Source organism: Mycteria americana, chromosome 10 (genome assembly GCF_035582795.1).
Source record: "Mycteria americana isolate JAX WOST 10 ecotype Jacksonville Zoo and Gardens chromosome 10, USCA_MyAme_1.0, whole genome shotgun sequence".
Taxonomy (NCBI): domain Eukaryota; kingdom Metazoa; phylum Chordata; class Aves; order Ciconiiformes; family Ciconiidae; genus Mycteria; species Mycteria americana.
In genome coordinates, this window is record NC_134374.1 from 9,204,929 (window position 1) to 9,220,635 (window position 15,707).

Consider the following 15,707-nt stretch of genomic DNA (forward strand, 5'->3'; position numbering starts at 1 on the left):
GGGTCTAGGATCTCTAAGGGGTGCAAACCATTATGAGTTTGTCTGTGCTATAGGCCAGCCAGAAGTAAGTCAACCCAGGCTTGGAGGCTGTGTGGCTGGGCTACCATGGGAGGATGTCCAAGCTGCAAGAATTGTTTGCATGGATACAAACTTGCGGAGCCCCCAGGAGCTTTGCTGTTCTCACACCCTTGGGTGATGCCTTCATCGTACGCTGCTAGCAGCTGGGATGCTAAAGGAAGGGTGATAGTTCAAGGGGTTGAAAACAAGATAGTCTTTCCTCTTCGGGTTGTCTGTTTCTGGATATGACTCTCTATCTCCAGCCTGTTCGGCTCCCTCCCTGCTCCCATGGAGCCTGTCTCAGGGCAACAGGGAAATCCTGGACTTCAGTGGCATCAGACTTTCCTGCTCTCTCCAGAATACTCTGAAGGCAGCAGGAGGTGAGGGATGGCAACGTCTTCCTGGCAGCTGCTTGACACTGCTTCTCTTCCACAGCAAACAGCACTCCACTCTCCTGTATCTTCAGTCCAGAGTCGTCCCCCATGTGAAATCTTCTGGTGATGGAGTGCAAAACAGAGGTCTGAATCCCTGCCTAAGCCCTTTCTGTTCCTGAAGCACAACTGCATTGAGTGGGAAAGAGCCAGAGATGAAGATTTTTTTATTGCAAACATGTCTGACCGAGAAACAGGCATTAAAAAAAGTCAATAGTGGCTTCAGTGTAAAAGCCATTTCATTTTGTAACAGCCTTATTGGCTTTAGTCAGTTCATTTTCATAAATCAGACCAGCTACATACCTTCCCTTTGGATGTTACCTTCATGTGGTTTGGTCTGGGATGCTGGGATGCTCTGGACAGTCACAGATTATATTTTGGCCTCCGTATTAAGCATCTCTAAAAACCCAAAACGTCAGGTACCACCAATGGTTTACCCCGTTCAAATATGTGTGTGTGGCAGCTCAGCAGGTCTCCCCGCCGGCACGGGTGTTCCGAGCACAGGGCTGAGCTCAGGTGTCAGAAGCGGAGGGCTGTGCAGGCACGGCTGCTTCACATTTACTCCGCCTCAGTGCTGCAGTAGTTAGTCTTAATGATTACATCGAGGTGAATGTAAATTAAAACCCCAGATCCAGACACGGTCACAGTGTGGCTAAGCCTGAACGTAGGCTGTACAATGGTGGCATTTCACCTCTTGAGCCTCTCTGTTTTGCTGTCTCCCAGCAGGCACAGGAGTCGGTATCATTCCTGTTCACAAGTAGTTGGGGAAAAAAATGGAGAATGACTTGTGTAAAAATCTAGTATGTTGGCAAATGCTTTTCAGATTAAAACAAAGATAAACAGCTTGGAGAATAGTTTTCATATGTCTCACCCAGCTCTAGACGTTTTACAGGTTGAAAACTGAGGCACAGTGATGTGTGGCTGTTCCAATGAAGAATCAATGTTGAATGACAACTATTGTTCGAGGGGAAGATAAATTTGCTGCATTTGCCCATCTCGCTGTGGTGGTTTTACTGTCAGATTTTGCCCTTAAAGCATATGGCAACATAGGTATGTATATCTGTTCCTAAATGAGAAGTAATCTCTCACCTCTGCTGAGACATTGTAGTGCAGGGGGTTGTGCATGGTCACGTATCGTTAAATCTGGTGTTTGTGCTGGGCCACGGCAGCTTGGCCACGCTCCCCTGGGTCTGGGGTAACACGCTGTGTCTCAGAATCTTGTTCTCTGACAGCAGGAAGGACTGGAAACTGTTCTGTGCTGTTTAGATAGGTAGGGTGAATCTTGGTTTTCTCAGGCCTGAGAGCAGATTGCGTTCAACATCTTTAGCAGATAAAATCCAGCAGGCAGGTGGGTCATCTTTGCTTGTGTTCAGTCAAATGGGATGTTCCCCATGAAGGATGGGGAGGAGGATGGGAGATGTTTAAGTGCAAACCAGACAGGATTGGACTTTACAGGGGTCTCCTGAAAAATTCTGAATCCTGTTCCTGTTTCTGGAGGAAGCTGTGCTGTGTTCTGTTTACAAGCTGTGTTAAGGTAGGGCTTGATACGTTTAAGCTGTGAGTCCTGCTGCTCCTGTTGGAAGGGGATTTAAATTGCAGCTTACCAAAAAAAAGGGCCTGGGAGTGACACTGGGGATCCGTAGGAGGCAATGGAGGTTGTGCAGCTGCCACTGAGCTGCTGCAGCAGCTCTTTGCCTCACTTTCCCCTCCAGCAAAACTGGAGGAGCAGCGCTGCTGGGCTGTACAGCCTCTCGTGGGGAAGAATCACTACTTACAGCTCAGGTAATATTTCAGAGCACAGGTTTAAGTGGTATCGGCTCATATTGTTCCCCTCTTGCAAAACCCTATTCCAGGATGGGGATCTCCTTGCAGACATTCCCGTCCCTTTGTTCCTTTCTGAGAGAGGCAGGATTTGTGAACCTGGTGCCTAATACTAATCTGAGAGTATTTCTGTTATATGTAGTCTAATTTCTGTTATATGTATCTCTGTCGTAGCTTTGAATTGTATATCGCACACGTCCCCACAGTAGGAGAGCACACCATTCAGTTTTACTAGTTCCTGGAGGTGGATGATATCCCACTTGATTGTTTACAACAGTTGTGAAGATTCAACAACATTTTAATGAGGTGCAGCAGTGGTATATTAAGAAATATATCTATTAAATGCAGTCTTTGGTAGTCGATTGGTATTTAATTAGCATGTGTTAATATTCTTATTACATCTCAGTTAAATCCACAGTTGAAGCATTAATTTTGAGTAGGAAAATCATGATTTGAGGTAAAAATATAAACTAAAATAAAAGTACAGCTGCTTTTAATATGAAGACTTTATTAATAAAGTCTTATACTGCCTTAAGCAAGTGTTTACAGTAGGTATTTTTAAAACAGATGAAGATGACATAAAAGAAACGTTCTGTCAGTTATTGCTGTAAGATTCATAAAGAGTTTTCTATGGAGGTAATTTCTATCTCCTCTTAGGAAAGATTCAGACTTCATCGTTTTGCAGGAAAGTTTTTTTCAAAAGTGTGTTCCTTGACATGAACGTGGGCATTCTTCTCCAGGGACCGGGTCTCGGGGATCAGTAGTTTGGCAGCTGAGCTTCTCCAAGCTGTGGTGTTATCACCATCCATGAAGGTTTCAGACTGCAGCACCCCAATCCACTATTAGTGCAGCCAGGGGTAGATACCTTGCGGGTTCGTTGAGAACAGAGTGAAACCCATGTTTCACAAGGACAAGGTGAAGGACAAAAAGTTTCCTGGGGCGAAAAGACAGTGCATGTGTAGATCCCAGGGGCAGACACCGTGTTTGGTGCCTTGCATGGTCCCCCAGGCTCAGTCTCCAGTAATGACAAGGGGACATCTCTGTCCTGCCTTGCCATTCTTGCGCCGGAGCTGAGGGGATCCTCAGGACAGCACAGCCATGCATGAATTGTCTTTGAATGAGCTGCGTTTGCTGCCAGTCCCTGCCCTGCCCTGTGCGGGGTTTGCAGTACACGTACTTCCCAGTGCCCCACGGCATGGCGGTGGGAAGGTATTCTAAACGTTTGCAGAAGTTACCTGCAAATGGGGTAAACTAAGGCACAGAGTGGTTCAATGACTTACCCTCTAAGAGGCAGCCTGTGAGGCCAGTGGCACGGTGGGAAGGTTTCTGTGTGCCAGCCTCACCGTGTCACTTGTCCCAGGCTGTGTTACTGCCCTGTGCCCGAGTGAGCCCCGGGCACCTTCAGCGCTCAGGGACTCGGGTCGCTCCCAAGCAGCACTCGTGTGTCCTCCTTGCTCCGTCTTTGCCTGGATCTGGGCAGATATCAGATCCCACAGCTGAGCAGTTGGGACCCCCTCGCTGCTGGCAGGCAGCCTGCCTGGTTCCCATCGCTACGCGTCGGTAGGTGGTTCCTGTCTAACGAAGCTCCTTTCCAAGGGAGGCTGTTGACGTGCTCCAGCATTGCCAGATGGTCCCCTTACCTCTTCTGCTCTCACGTTCCCTCGGAAACATTAATGATCCCTAAACCTCTCTGATGGAGGGGCTCCTTTTTGTGACAACCTCATTACGTGGTTATCAGGAGCTGCCACTATCCAGGTTGTCACGACAACCAGCCTGATTCAGAGCCGCTGGGAAAGGTCTGAACCTCAGGCAAATAACCAGCCCCAGCTCCCAGCAGATGCTCACCCGCAGCCAATCGGCGGGGCGCTGGGAAACCATGACATCATGGGCCAAGCAGGCCCCAAAATTTAATTGTTAGCTTTCAGCGTCCCTCCGTGTCCCTTTCCCCCCGGCGCTCCCCAGATCAGCCCCCGGTGCAGCTAAGCCAGTCCTGCTGCGGTCCCGCTTCAAACCGCTCCGGAGCTGCCTCGGCTCGGCAGGGCTGGCAGAGGGGTCCCCTGAGCCCCCCACGTCATGCAGCCTTGGTCAGGAGCGAGAGCCATGGCGGCCGAGTGCTTGTGCCTTGGCAGTCTGGCACAGGCAGAAAGCTGCAGGGTAGCATAATACCCACAGCTGTTAGGAGCCAGAATAGGTTGCTGCTTATTGGGGTTTTGTTAATGGGGATGGGAGTTAGTTGTCAGAGTTAATTTTATCTGCAGGACAAGCTCTCTGGCAGCTACCACTAAGTATGGGAGATTAATGGGATCCTTACTCCCCCCTTCCCATGAAAACCTACTGACACCCAATTACCAGTCATGCTGTATTGCTCAGATTGTGTCGTGTTTCCCAGCAAGGTGTGATAAATGCGGCAGAACCAGTTCTGTCGCGGAAGGAGAACGTGTCCACCTTCCTGCCCTGCTGAAGCAGAGAGGGGTTTGCTCAGTGGCCTTGTGCCTTCACTAGGGTGTATCTGAGTCACCCCTGGAACCACGTACCCCATTAAGGTTACATCCTACATAGTACTGACCGAGGCATCCTGCAGATGTGCGCCTGCAGAGCTTTCCTGAATTCCTGCCCTGCTTGAGCACATTGGCCGTGAAAGCAGGATCAGGCAGCTCTTCAAAGGGATTCCTCTTTTTGCTCAAGAAAGATTTTTCTTTTTTTAACTTCCTGGCCATCCCAGCTAGGTGTACATTTGGTTTCTGAAAATGCTGGTGCTTGGTCTCTTTTACTGAGACGTTTAGCCTTGCACACCCCTCTTACACAAGGAAGGGTGCTGGTAGTTTCAGGCAGTGTGAGTCTGCAGCACTGCAGTCAGTTTGGGAGGGTCCGTCTGATTAGATCTAAAGATGAGGTTACATGGCTTTTGGCTTCTGAAGTCCTCAGGCATCTTCCGGAGGAACAAAGGGTACAAGAAGGCTATTTTTTGCTCAGAGCTAATACTTCTTTCTCTTTCGCTTGCTTTGCTGCGTTGCTGGCCCTGTGCTTCCATGGGGCTGCATCTTCAGGGAGGAGTTGTCCCTGGGCCACTCTTGGGGGGTGCCCCACGGAGGGGCTGGGGAGCTTGTGCACAGCCCAGCACAGAGACACTCCAGCACGACAGTCCTGATTGATACAGCCAGTCTTGCCTTTTTTAGCACATAAGAAAGGAGCTGGCTGGGGCTCCAGCCAGCTGGGAGTTGAGGCTGGCAGTTGGGGCTGGCAATGGACCTGGTCCAGCCAGGTCCCTCTTCCTGCTTCTCAGACTCCTAAAGCATTGGGCATTTGGGCTCAAATTAGGGCAGCTTCTGAGGTTACTTTTGCAGGATGAGACCCTTGCTCGGAGACCTACCTGGCTCCTGAAAAGACAGGGTTCAGGCAGGCCCTGCAGGTCCAGAGGCCAGATATCGTGGGCGTGCAGGCTCTCGAAGCGTTTCCAACTAGCTTTGACACCCATGTGACAGTCACACAGGATTGACATCCAGCAGGGACCTGCCTGCTTCTCCATGTCCTTTGGGGACAAAGCTGGCACCCTGTCCATGTCTGGACTGGATCAGGCTCAGCAAGACTGCAGGTCTGGCCCAGCCCAGCCCGTCCCAGGTGTCGGACCCGTGGAGCGAGTCCAGCTTGCACTGCCGAGCCCCGTGCCCCGGGGCTGTGTGGGTGCCCTGGCCCTGCAGTGACTCGGCTTTTTCCCTCTCCTAGCAGCCTGCCGTGAGCAATGTGCCTGTTGTCGGCACACCTGGCTGCTCACAGTGTGCGGAGGAGCCCTCCAGCTCTGACGGGGTCAGCCTCACGTACGGCTGGGGTGAGGGGCAAGAAAGCTCTGTGGTTTGGGCAATTTCCCCTTTCTGGCCTTTGCCTTTGCTTCCTCTCTTTGTCTCCTTTCCCAGGAAGGCATGGGGCAAGCATGGGGCATCAGCTTGCTATCAGGCTTGGGACAGTCGGCTTCCATCCAGCAGCTTAAAGATAGCTGGAGAACCCAGGGAGGCTGAAATAGCACAGGTTCAAGGGCTTTGTGGTCTCTAAAGGCCAACCCCAAAGGCACAGACTTCTAAGAACCCTCTGTGATTTTCAGGAAAAACTCCACCGTGCACAGTCAATGTTTGCGAGGTTTCGTCGGCTCCAAAGAGAGTTGTAACTTTGGACCAGGCTGAGAGTAAGGGATCTGATCTTGCTTTTTCACTGCGTGCAGTGACGGAGTCAAGTTTCTGCTCTTTCACAGGGGAAAGGAAGCTGAAACTCTTCCTTCATCTGCTCTCGCCCAGCCTTTGGCAAAGTCAGACAGAAGCCAAGGCACCGGGCTTGGTGTCTCAGGGAGCCTGCAGTTTTCTTATAACGCTTATAAGAATAGCTTTGCTAATAGTTTATGCTAAAACTATGTTTTAGTTGGACTTTTAAAAATGAATGAAAGTGATTCACTCACAGATTCAGTCCTAACATCTGTAATTGCCTGACTTGGTGCTCTGTCTGCAGCTTTTCCTTGAGCTGCCTCCCTCCTTCGGAAGCCTGTGAGCGGAGCACACACCTCACACTGCGTGTGGTGTGCTGCGGCATGGGGCTGGTAAATAACCCACCGTTCTGTGTCCGAAGCAATTGGGAATAATTTTTACTCTGGAGGTGGCTGGGTACCGCTTGTCCACCAGCTGCTCAGTCCTTTCCAGCTCTGTGGGCTGTCTTTAAAGAGCAGCTTGCAGCAGCCAGTGTGGTTTGCAGGGTATGGCCCTTCAGCCCTGCAGGGCTAGGTGAGTCTGCGGGGACCCCTGACAGCTTCTTCAGCTGTGTTCCCTTCATCACTGCAGTCGGGGAACGTTCCCCTAAATCTTTGCACAGACTTTGAAGGGGGAGAAGCTGGGGCAAAGCCTAAGCCCTCTGCAAACTACTCTGTCGTAGCTCAACAAGGGAGAGTGTGTCTTCTGCAGGGGTTACCCTGTCTGCTTGTCCTGAGCCCCCTTGGATGCACACCGTGCTGTTGCTGGGGTGGACACTACGGGCAGCAGAAAGTGGAAGGTGCCTCTTCTTCCACTGTCGAGGGCCAGCGGCTTTGCAGGGTCGCTGCTGACCTTAGAGGATCCCAAGAGTCATCTATCCACAGGGGTATTTCTCTACAAGGATGGGAACAGCACTGAGAACTTGCTCCACTGCTTGACTGTGATCACTGCAGAGTCAGCCAGCTAAGGGATAGATTTGACTCACACCGGGGAAGAAAACCTTGGTGAGACCTCAGCATACAGCAGGAAGGGACGGCAATGATTCAGTAGGGGCTGCTTGTCACGTCGGCGTTGACAGAGTGACTCAGTGTGCTTTTGCTTTTGGAGAACCAGTCCTTTGAACGAGCTTTAAGGCGACGGTGTGACCACTCGTGGTCAGAGAGGATCACATGCCGTGTGGTGGGGCTGGGAGGGTTTGTTATCTCCTCTGGAGTAATTACATGTGACCTGCCTTACCTTTGGCAAAAGCAGCCAGCAGAAGGTAGTCTTCATTTCTTGCCCGTAGCTGCTGCACAATGCATTATTAAACGCTACCTTGTGCCTCTCCCTCGGGAAAAAAAGAAGAAAAGGTCAAAGATGTGCCCATCTTGGGATGTAACAGCATGGCCCTTTCCATAGCTGGTGGTGTGCGGGCAGGAGAGCAGAGCCGGGGAGGTTGTAAAAATTGGTCATGTTTGTCTGTGGATTTTTTTTTTTTTGGAAATACTGTAAACGTGAGGTCATCCTCATCAAAACAGGGTCTGTTTCTACTTTCCAGACCTTGCATGGAGGAGTTGAACTGGTGGGTTCGGGAGAAGCGGGACCAGGCTCTGCCTGGGGAAGCGCAATTCTAAATGAAAGAAGGAGAAGGGGAAACACACACGGTGAAGGAGGAGGTTTTTCTTCTGGTGCGTTTGGGGATCTTTGCGGGGAAGTGCCCTCTTTGTCGCGGGAGTGGCCGGAGCTGGTTGCTCAAGCCTTGCGCCTGGTGGGTTTCTCCCACGCCTGGACGCTGACAGGAAAAGCCCACCCGCCGTCACACGGCAAACGTCACTCGGGGGGAACCCGAAATTTCACGGTGCGTTTCCTGTTCCCTGCAGACGAGGGCCAAGGGGCATTGTGATGCCTTCCAGGACACCTTTGGGTGCCGGCCGGGTGCTGCTCCCCGCCTCCCCGCTGCCCGCACACCCCTGCCGCGGCCGAGCCACGCCGGAGGAGGGCCGGGGGCTGGCGGGGACCCCCCCGCGCCGCGCTTTCCCCACGCAGCTGCCTTGAAACACAAGATTTGCCCCCGCGCGCCCGCCCGCCCCGCGCGCCGAGGGGGCCGCCGCAGCCGCGCGGGCGCAGCCAATGGGCGCGGCGGGCGGCGGGTGACGACACGGGCTGGGGCGCGGCGGCGCGTCCCGGCGGCGCGCGCGGCGATTGGCGCGCGGCGGCGGCGGCGGCGGCGCGGGGGGACGGGCGCGCGGCAGATGGGCTGCGCCCGGGGGGGCCCTCGGCGGCGGCGCGAGGCCGCGGCGGGGGACGGCCGGTGCAGCATGACAGCGGGAGCTGCAGGTGAGGCCGGCCTCTGCGCCGCCGCGCCGCGCGTCGGGGCGGACCGGGAGCGGCCTGCCGAGCTTCGCCCGCGGCCGCCCGCCCGCCCGCCCAGCGCGGTGCCCGTGGCCGTGCGTGCGGCGCGCCGGCTCCTCCCGGCGCCGCGGCGGGGGGAGGGGGCTCCGCTGGGCCGGGGGAGCCGCGCGGGGTGTGCGGCCGCGGGGAGGGCCGGGCCGCTCCGGTCCCGGCGTCGTCTGCCTCTCCGGGGTTCCTCTCCCGTCAGTGACAGCTGCGTTACCGGGCGGCCCGGCGTCGTCTGTAAATGGAGACCGGTGTCCTGCGGGAGGGAACTCCCGGCGTGGCTGCGAGCCGCAGAGCCTCTCTGGGGTCTGAAGTTATGTCAGCGCCGACACCGGCCCTAAAGGCTGTCGTGGTGCGTGAGTTCCCCCTCTTCCAACAATGCAGCCTTCTGGGCTGTGCTTCTGCAGAGGAGAGAGAAATTCGGGGCTATAAATAACTGTGCCTTTTTCATTTTTTTTTTTAAATACTCTTTATCGGCAGCACGCAGCCGATTGACCCCTTTAAAAACGCCTGCCAAGTTTTTCCTGAAATCCATTCAGGGAAGGGTGGTCTCTCCCCTGCACATGCATGGTGGTGCCTGATGCCACACTGGAGCTGGTCCCTGTGCTGGGCTGTCCCTTTGTCCCAGACTTGTACACCAGCCAGCCGAGGAAGTGCTCCAGCGTGATGTCTGGCTGCTTCAGGCTTCCCTCCTCCGGTGGGGGATGCGCTCGGCACGGGTGCCCCCTTTTTGGTCATTCAGACAGTTTTCAGATCCAGTTTTCAGCGGTGCCAGAAATGAACCCTGCTTGCAATAGAGTGATGTATTTAATGTAGAAGGCTGAGGGAATTCAGACAGGAAGAGCCGTGGCTTCAAAGCGAGCAACATCTGAAAGAGATTGTGGGCCTGAGCTGGAAAGAACGGGGCTGTTTCTGGACTTGCAACCCCGAGGGGTGTCGAGGGGTTGGGTTTTGTGTCTCCCCGCGTGGCTCCATTTGCTGGGGTGGGCACAACACGCGTTGGGAGTGAACAACCTGGTTGTCTGGGTGGAGAGTTTGGCAGACGCCCCTGAAAGCTTCGTTCCCCTCATCTCCCTGATGCCCCACCTGCCCAGATGCGACGCCCCGCAAAGACTGAGGGAGAGGGGAGTCCACTTTTTGTTTTCCTTCTGGGCACAGTCGGCGATGACGTTTGGCACAGGGAGCCAGGAGGCCGGAGACCGAAGCGGGCTTTGCTGAGCGAGTTTCGGGCTGACATGAATCACCCCAGAGTGAGGAGGAGGACGGGCTGTCGGGAGGGCCGGGGGAGGCTGCAGGGCCGGAGCCAGGCTGCTACCTGCCTGCCTGAGGGGGAGAGGGAAGGAAATGCTGAGGCCGGAGGGGATGATGAGATGAGATCTTCTTCCCTGGCTCCTCCTCTTGTGTGAATCCACCTTCTCCCTGGCTGTCAGGCGGGGAGGAGGGGGCCCGGGCACAGCTATGAGGGGGCAGGAGGAGGCCGCTGCGCCGGGGGCCCTGGGGGGCAGCGGCGCCGGCCGGGACCCCGGAGGGGAAGTGGCTGCTGCAGATGGAGGGCAGGAAGGGGGAGCACAGCGGGAGAATGGGGGTGAGAACATAGCCCCGGCCAGGGCGACTGCCTGGGGCCAGGGCAGCTGGCAGCAGGAGGGTGTGCCAGAGGGGACCGCGGTGTCCCTGAGCAGGAGTTGGTGCAGGGCCTGCTGGCAGGGCGCAGGCCATCCGCGCAGAAGTGGCACTGGGGATTTTCAAGCACTTTTGCCCCGTCTCTTGTGGAAATGGGGCACATGGCTGCAGAGGAGCCTCAGACTTCCAGGAAAGGTGTTCAGTCACAGGTTACCCAACGGCGTGAGCAGAAAACAAAGTAAATCAGGAATCGGGGATAATTGGTTTTAGGCCTGGGACATGGGCTGGTGGGTTGTTCAAGGCTGGGGAGTGAAGGTTGCCATGACAGCTTATGTACGTGGAGGGGAAGGATTGCCCTGAGCCTGGGTTTTCTGTGGTGAGCACAAGGTTGGCGAGGGACAGTGATGCTTGTGGCTGCATTGGTTGGAGCTGCCTTCCTGGAGCGTGGGACTGGGCAGAGGACCTGGTGGCAGGCACGGTGCGAGGGGCTGGGTTTGGGGGGTGGCTGGCTTTGTGGGTGGGGGGCTGCAGGCAGCTGCCTCTGGGCTGCAGAGGAGTTCATGCTCTGAACCGAGACCTGCATGGATGGCATTTCTTCACTGAGTGACTCTGGATAACTAAAAGTAAGTCTCGGTAGCTCCTGCGAGCCCTGAGCTCCTGTTACAGGATTAAGTTTCCAGCCTCGTAGGCCACCGCTTGCAGCAGCAACAGTTCAGGAGGCAGCTGTGGCAGCAGTGCTGCAGGAGGCAATACCCAGGGTGAGCTGCTTCGGTTGTCACAGGCCCTGTGCTTGCGCCTCGTTCACCTCAGGGCTTTAGCATGAGCATGCCAGCTTCTTGTAGGGAATGTCCGACAAGGGCTTTGTGCCCTATAAACTAACAAGTCCAATGAGACTGTGTAGGGGGGTCCCGCAGAAGTTGGCGAGCATTTTGCTGTTGACTACAGTGAAGAGGACTTTATCTTTCCAAGTAGACCATTCACTGGGCAATTTCTCTGTGAGGATCTGACCAAAATTCAGTATTTAAAAGTGTGTGGAAGTTGAAGTCCAAATTATCCTGTGTGTCCTGAGCCAGCTCACAAGGTCTGGAAAAACAGAGTTGGCACAAGAGGTCGTCTTCCTCCACCCCCCATATTTCTTTGCAACTTTTGTGCATACGGTTACAGGGATAGGTGAGACAAATTCAGCTCTGCCACATATTGTTCGCCATAACAAACCCAGCTCCTGTGTTAGCCATCTCCTGGCCTGGCAGTACTTGGTTCTAGAGGAGAGCTGGTTTGTGGCGATAGTCCCATTTCAGTTCCTGTTCCCCCTGTCTAGAAGCTTTCTCCCCTTTTTCTTATAATACTTTAATTGTGACTGTGGATCCAAGTGTTCCTGGAGCTGCCAGGGATCAAAAACTGCCTGGAAGCTGGAGGTCTTTCAGATCTGCCTTCAGCTTCTCCATTTTAGCTATGTCTGCACGGAACTGGTCACAGGGGAGATGTTGCCAGATTTGGATTCGGCTTCTGCTCTGGTTGAACTCCCTGTGACTTTGGGACATTAACACTGCTGTCAGTTTGTGCCTAGCTGGTTTGAGTACTGATTTCTGTTCCTTGCTGTGCTACACAGTGGGCAGGTGGGAGCCCACTGTGACCTTCCTCTTTTATTTCCTGCCTTAGATCCTGCAAAAGGTGCTTGAAGCTTTTCTCCCAGGAACTTAATGGGCAGGGGGAGAAGAGTGAGTGGGTGGGGAGGGCAGCAATGGGAAGGGGGGAGAGAAACATGAATTAACTTTCATCTGCAGAAATAAACCTTTCTACTCACCAATACTATTTTGTGTTTAGCTAGCATTTTCCCCCTGCAGCTCTGTTTTGCTTTTTACCTTTCAGACACAAATAGTCGAGCTTACATATCTTCTGTTTCTTCTATGTTTACTTTGATTTGCCTGATACTTGAAGAATGGCATTAGGCTGAGTGGTAATTGGTAGGTCTCATTGGGCCTGGGTCGGCACAGGTGGAGATGCTGACGTGAATGTCTTGTCTCAGACCTGCTGTCGCTGATGTGTCTCCTGCTCCTAGCAGTAAATCTATAATGGAAAAATACGACAAAACTATCTGTGGTTTGCTAGTGGCTTGTCTTGGTGCTTTGTGTTTTGGAGATCTTTTCCAGGTGAATGTCAGCAGCTGTGGCCTGTGCGCAGCTGACAGAAAATGTAGGGTGTGCTCTGGGGACAGCAAAGGGACTTTTCATTTTGCGTGTTTAATTGGACAGGTGCGGCTTAGCTCTGGCAGTGCCCTCTGTATGAGTTGGCCTGCTGGGTTTTCTGAGACAGGAGACTGGGCTGCAAGGTGGCCCTGACCACCTCAACCAAGTGGTGTAGGACATGGCAGGTGGGTACCCCTTGCTCTGGGCAAGCAGCATGGCACCCACCCAGTCAGTCCCACTGGCTGTCATCCGAGAAGCCTATGGTCTTGTTGATGCTGTCTCGTGTCCCCAGCTACTGGAGCTCTTGACCCCAGGAAGCCCTGGGCGGGAGACAGGCAGACCTACAAGTGCTCTAGGTCTTCTGGCTCCTGGGTTGGGAGGATCTTCTTGTCAGCATATGTCACCAGCCCTACCTGCAAGTCTGGCTCTTGGAGCACTGGGCTAAGTGCACCTCTGGGTACTCCAATGTCCAGTCTTGTATCTTCCCTTCTAGAGGAAGACTTAGAAATCATGTCCCTCTTAAAACAGGGGCATGTCTTGCTCAGCTGAGAAAGCTCTGCCATGAATGTTGCTTAGCATGAGCAGATGTTACCTGTTGATTTGTCTTGCTCTAATGGCTTATCATCATGACTGTGTGCATTAAGTATTCAAGGGTAAAATAGTGTTGCTATATATTCGATGGGCTCATTTCCCAACATTATTTTTTATTGTCAGTTGCTTATCTAGTAGCGTATTGACAGATGCAACTGACTCTTGACTGATCCAAGGCAAAGCACTTCTTTGCCCTGGAGTCTTTGCTGTCAGCTACGCAGTTTGAACAGTTTGCACTGCTTCCATGTGACAATGCTGGTGTTGGGGCTCTCCCTGTAGTACAGGTGCAGGACAATCCAATACAGCACTGTATAACGCTTGCAAAGATGGGAAATGGCAAAGTTAAGGTTGGATACACCTCCTTTACTGTCTGCTCTGGTCGTGTGTACTTTTTCATTGCCATCAGAAATGAATTAAGGCAATTTGGATCCCAAAACATGTGTTCAGGGAATCTCTGGGAAAATTTTACATATTTCTTCATAATCCTAAGGGCAAAAGTGTGCTTTCTCAGAGAAATGGAAACAAAGGTTCTGATATGACCCCTTGACTTCTGAAAGTGATACCTTGCACGTGGGCCAGTGATAGCTGTGCTTTGATCCAGCTTGCTGCACACGCATGTGCTTGGCATTCCCACAAGACAATGTACTGCCATGTCATTTTTGTCCAGCCTTAGATCCCCTATAAGCCTGAAACAAACTGCCATTTCAACATTGCAGTACAGCACAGACTCCAGAGCCGGACCATTCTCATTTTCTTTCTAATCTTCAAGTGTTGAAAATGCTCTGGCACCTTAGCAGGCTCACCTTTGCAGGGTGTATGCACAGTCGGCTGCATGTGACTAGGGGGGTAGTAAAACATTTTCTTGTCATGTCACCTGAGCGTGCTCGTTTCTCCAGACAGTGCTGTTGAAGGGGCAGGACCTGTGTGGCCCCCCAGTCCCTGTCCCTTTGCTGGCACGAATAAAGTGCTGTTTGCTTTATTTGGCAAGGGCACTGGAAAGTACTTCTGTGTGTCTCTCAAGGGGAGTGAAAGGCCTAATGTTTTCCATTTTCTGTCTCCTCCTTCTCTATTCCCTATCGTGAAGGAGAAAATCCTCCAGATCGGAAATTTTCCACTTGCTTCCCTGCAGAGAATTTTGATTCAACCTGCAGTGCCCAGATGCCAGCTCATATTCATCAGGTGCACCCAGCCACTCCCCAGGTGAAACATGGGGCTGCTGGTGCATGGTAAACCTGAGAGGGAAGAAGGGAAGTCACACAATTAAAAGCCTGGGCATTTGCTAAAACTGTTTTTAATGTCTCCTGCCCTCACAGGCAGAAGATTGTGGACTTGGATTTGGGATGCTCTTGAAGTGTCACCAGAAAAGCTGTCAAACGTGTGCATGCAGAAATGGAGGCTTGGAAAATGCCTTAAATTGTCATTCCACTCTGCACAACACAGATTGTCATGCTTTGAGCTCAGGTTTGTTTGTATCAGGGACAGACATTGATACCACAGCTCCTATCGGGGCATGAATATTTCAACAACTGAAACGATGCCTGCCTGCTCCAGAAAAGAGCTGCTTACATCCTCGTTTGATCTTTTTAGTGAGCCTAGCCAGCTCAGGTTGGCATCCGGGTCAGTTATTTTCTACAGATATGGTCTCTGTTAGCTGTGCTGTGCTATGGCTCTCCTCTCTTCATTCCAGAGGCTCTGGGAACTCAGGTTGGGAAGAGGTGAGATTTCTAGCAAGAAGAAAAGACTAAAGCAGTCAGAATTTGCTCCCTGTTTTGTTTCTTTTTGAGGAGGCACCTTGCACTTCATAGGAAGCATGGACCAGAAGGAGGTGGGGTAATATTTGGAAGTATCTAGAGCGGCAATCTGTGGGGACAGTCTTCTCCTTGCATTTCTGCCCCACATCCTGCACCACGCCTTCTCTCTATGCTCTTGTTCTCTCTCTGCTTCTTCTTGCACTAGGGGAATGCAGAATCTTCCTCTCTGGTGGCATTAATGAATAATATTAAGCACTTCAGAAGGAATAAGCTGAGAGTGGAGCCTTATTCTTTTCTGCAGTATGTTGACAGTTCACGCAGAGAGGTTGTGTCCTGGACCCTTCTTTTCGAAAGCTGTAGTGATACTGAAACACTGGAACTCCTGGTACCATTGTGTGTTTCTGAAGTAAAATGTCTCCAAAGCATCTAATTAGGGAGCACTTCCTACAGCCACGATCCATAATGCAGACAGTGAGAGCTTTTGAGCAACTTATTCTTCAGGGCATGCCCTGTCTTCTCCTGTGGTCTGTAGAGCACTCGACACTCAGGGTGAATGCCAGGCTTCTTCATGTAATAAGGTGTGCTGGTTTTGGCTGGGATAGAGTTAATTTTCTTTGTAGTAGCTGGTATGGGGCCGTGTTTTGG

At 52.6% G+C, this 15,707-nt stretch overlaps 1 protein-coding gene across 4 annotated transcripts in view; it reads left to right on the top strand.

The window, feature by feature from the left end:
• PAK3 (p21 (RAC1) activated kinase 3) overlaps positions 1 to 15,707 on the top strand; it is a 106,471-nt gene that overhangs the window by 12,618 nt on the left and 78,146 nt on the right. The window contains exon 1 of one of the 4 annotated variants that reach the window (XM_075512775.1): positions 8,355 to 8,375. The exons of 1 other annotated variant lie outside the window; for it this stretch is intronic. The gene's annotated coding sequence lies outside the window, so the exon portion shown is untranslated. Of the gene's footprint in view, positions 1 to 8,354; positions 8,376 to 8,732; positions 8,855 to 15,707 lie in introns of those variants that run through there. 2 more of the 4 variants (XM_075512772.1, XM_075512773.1) reach the window with 2 other exon arrangements.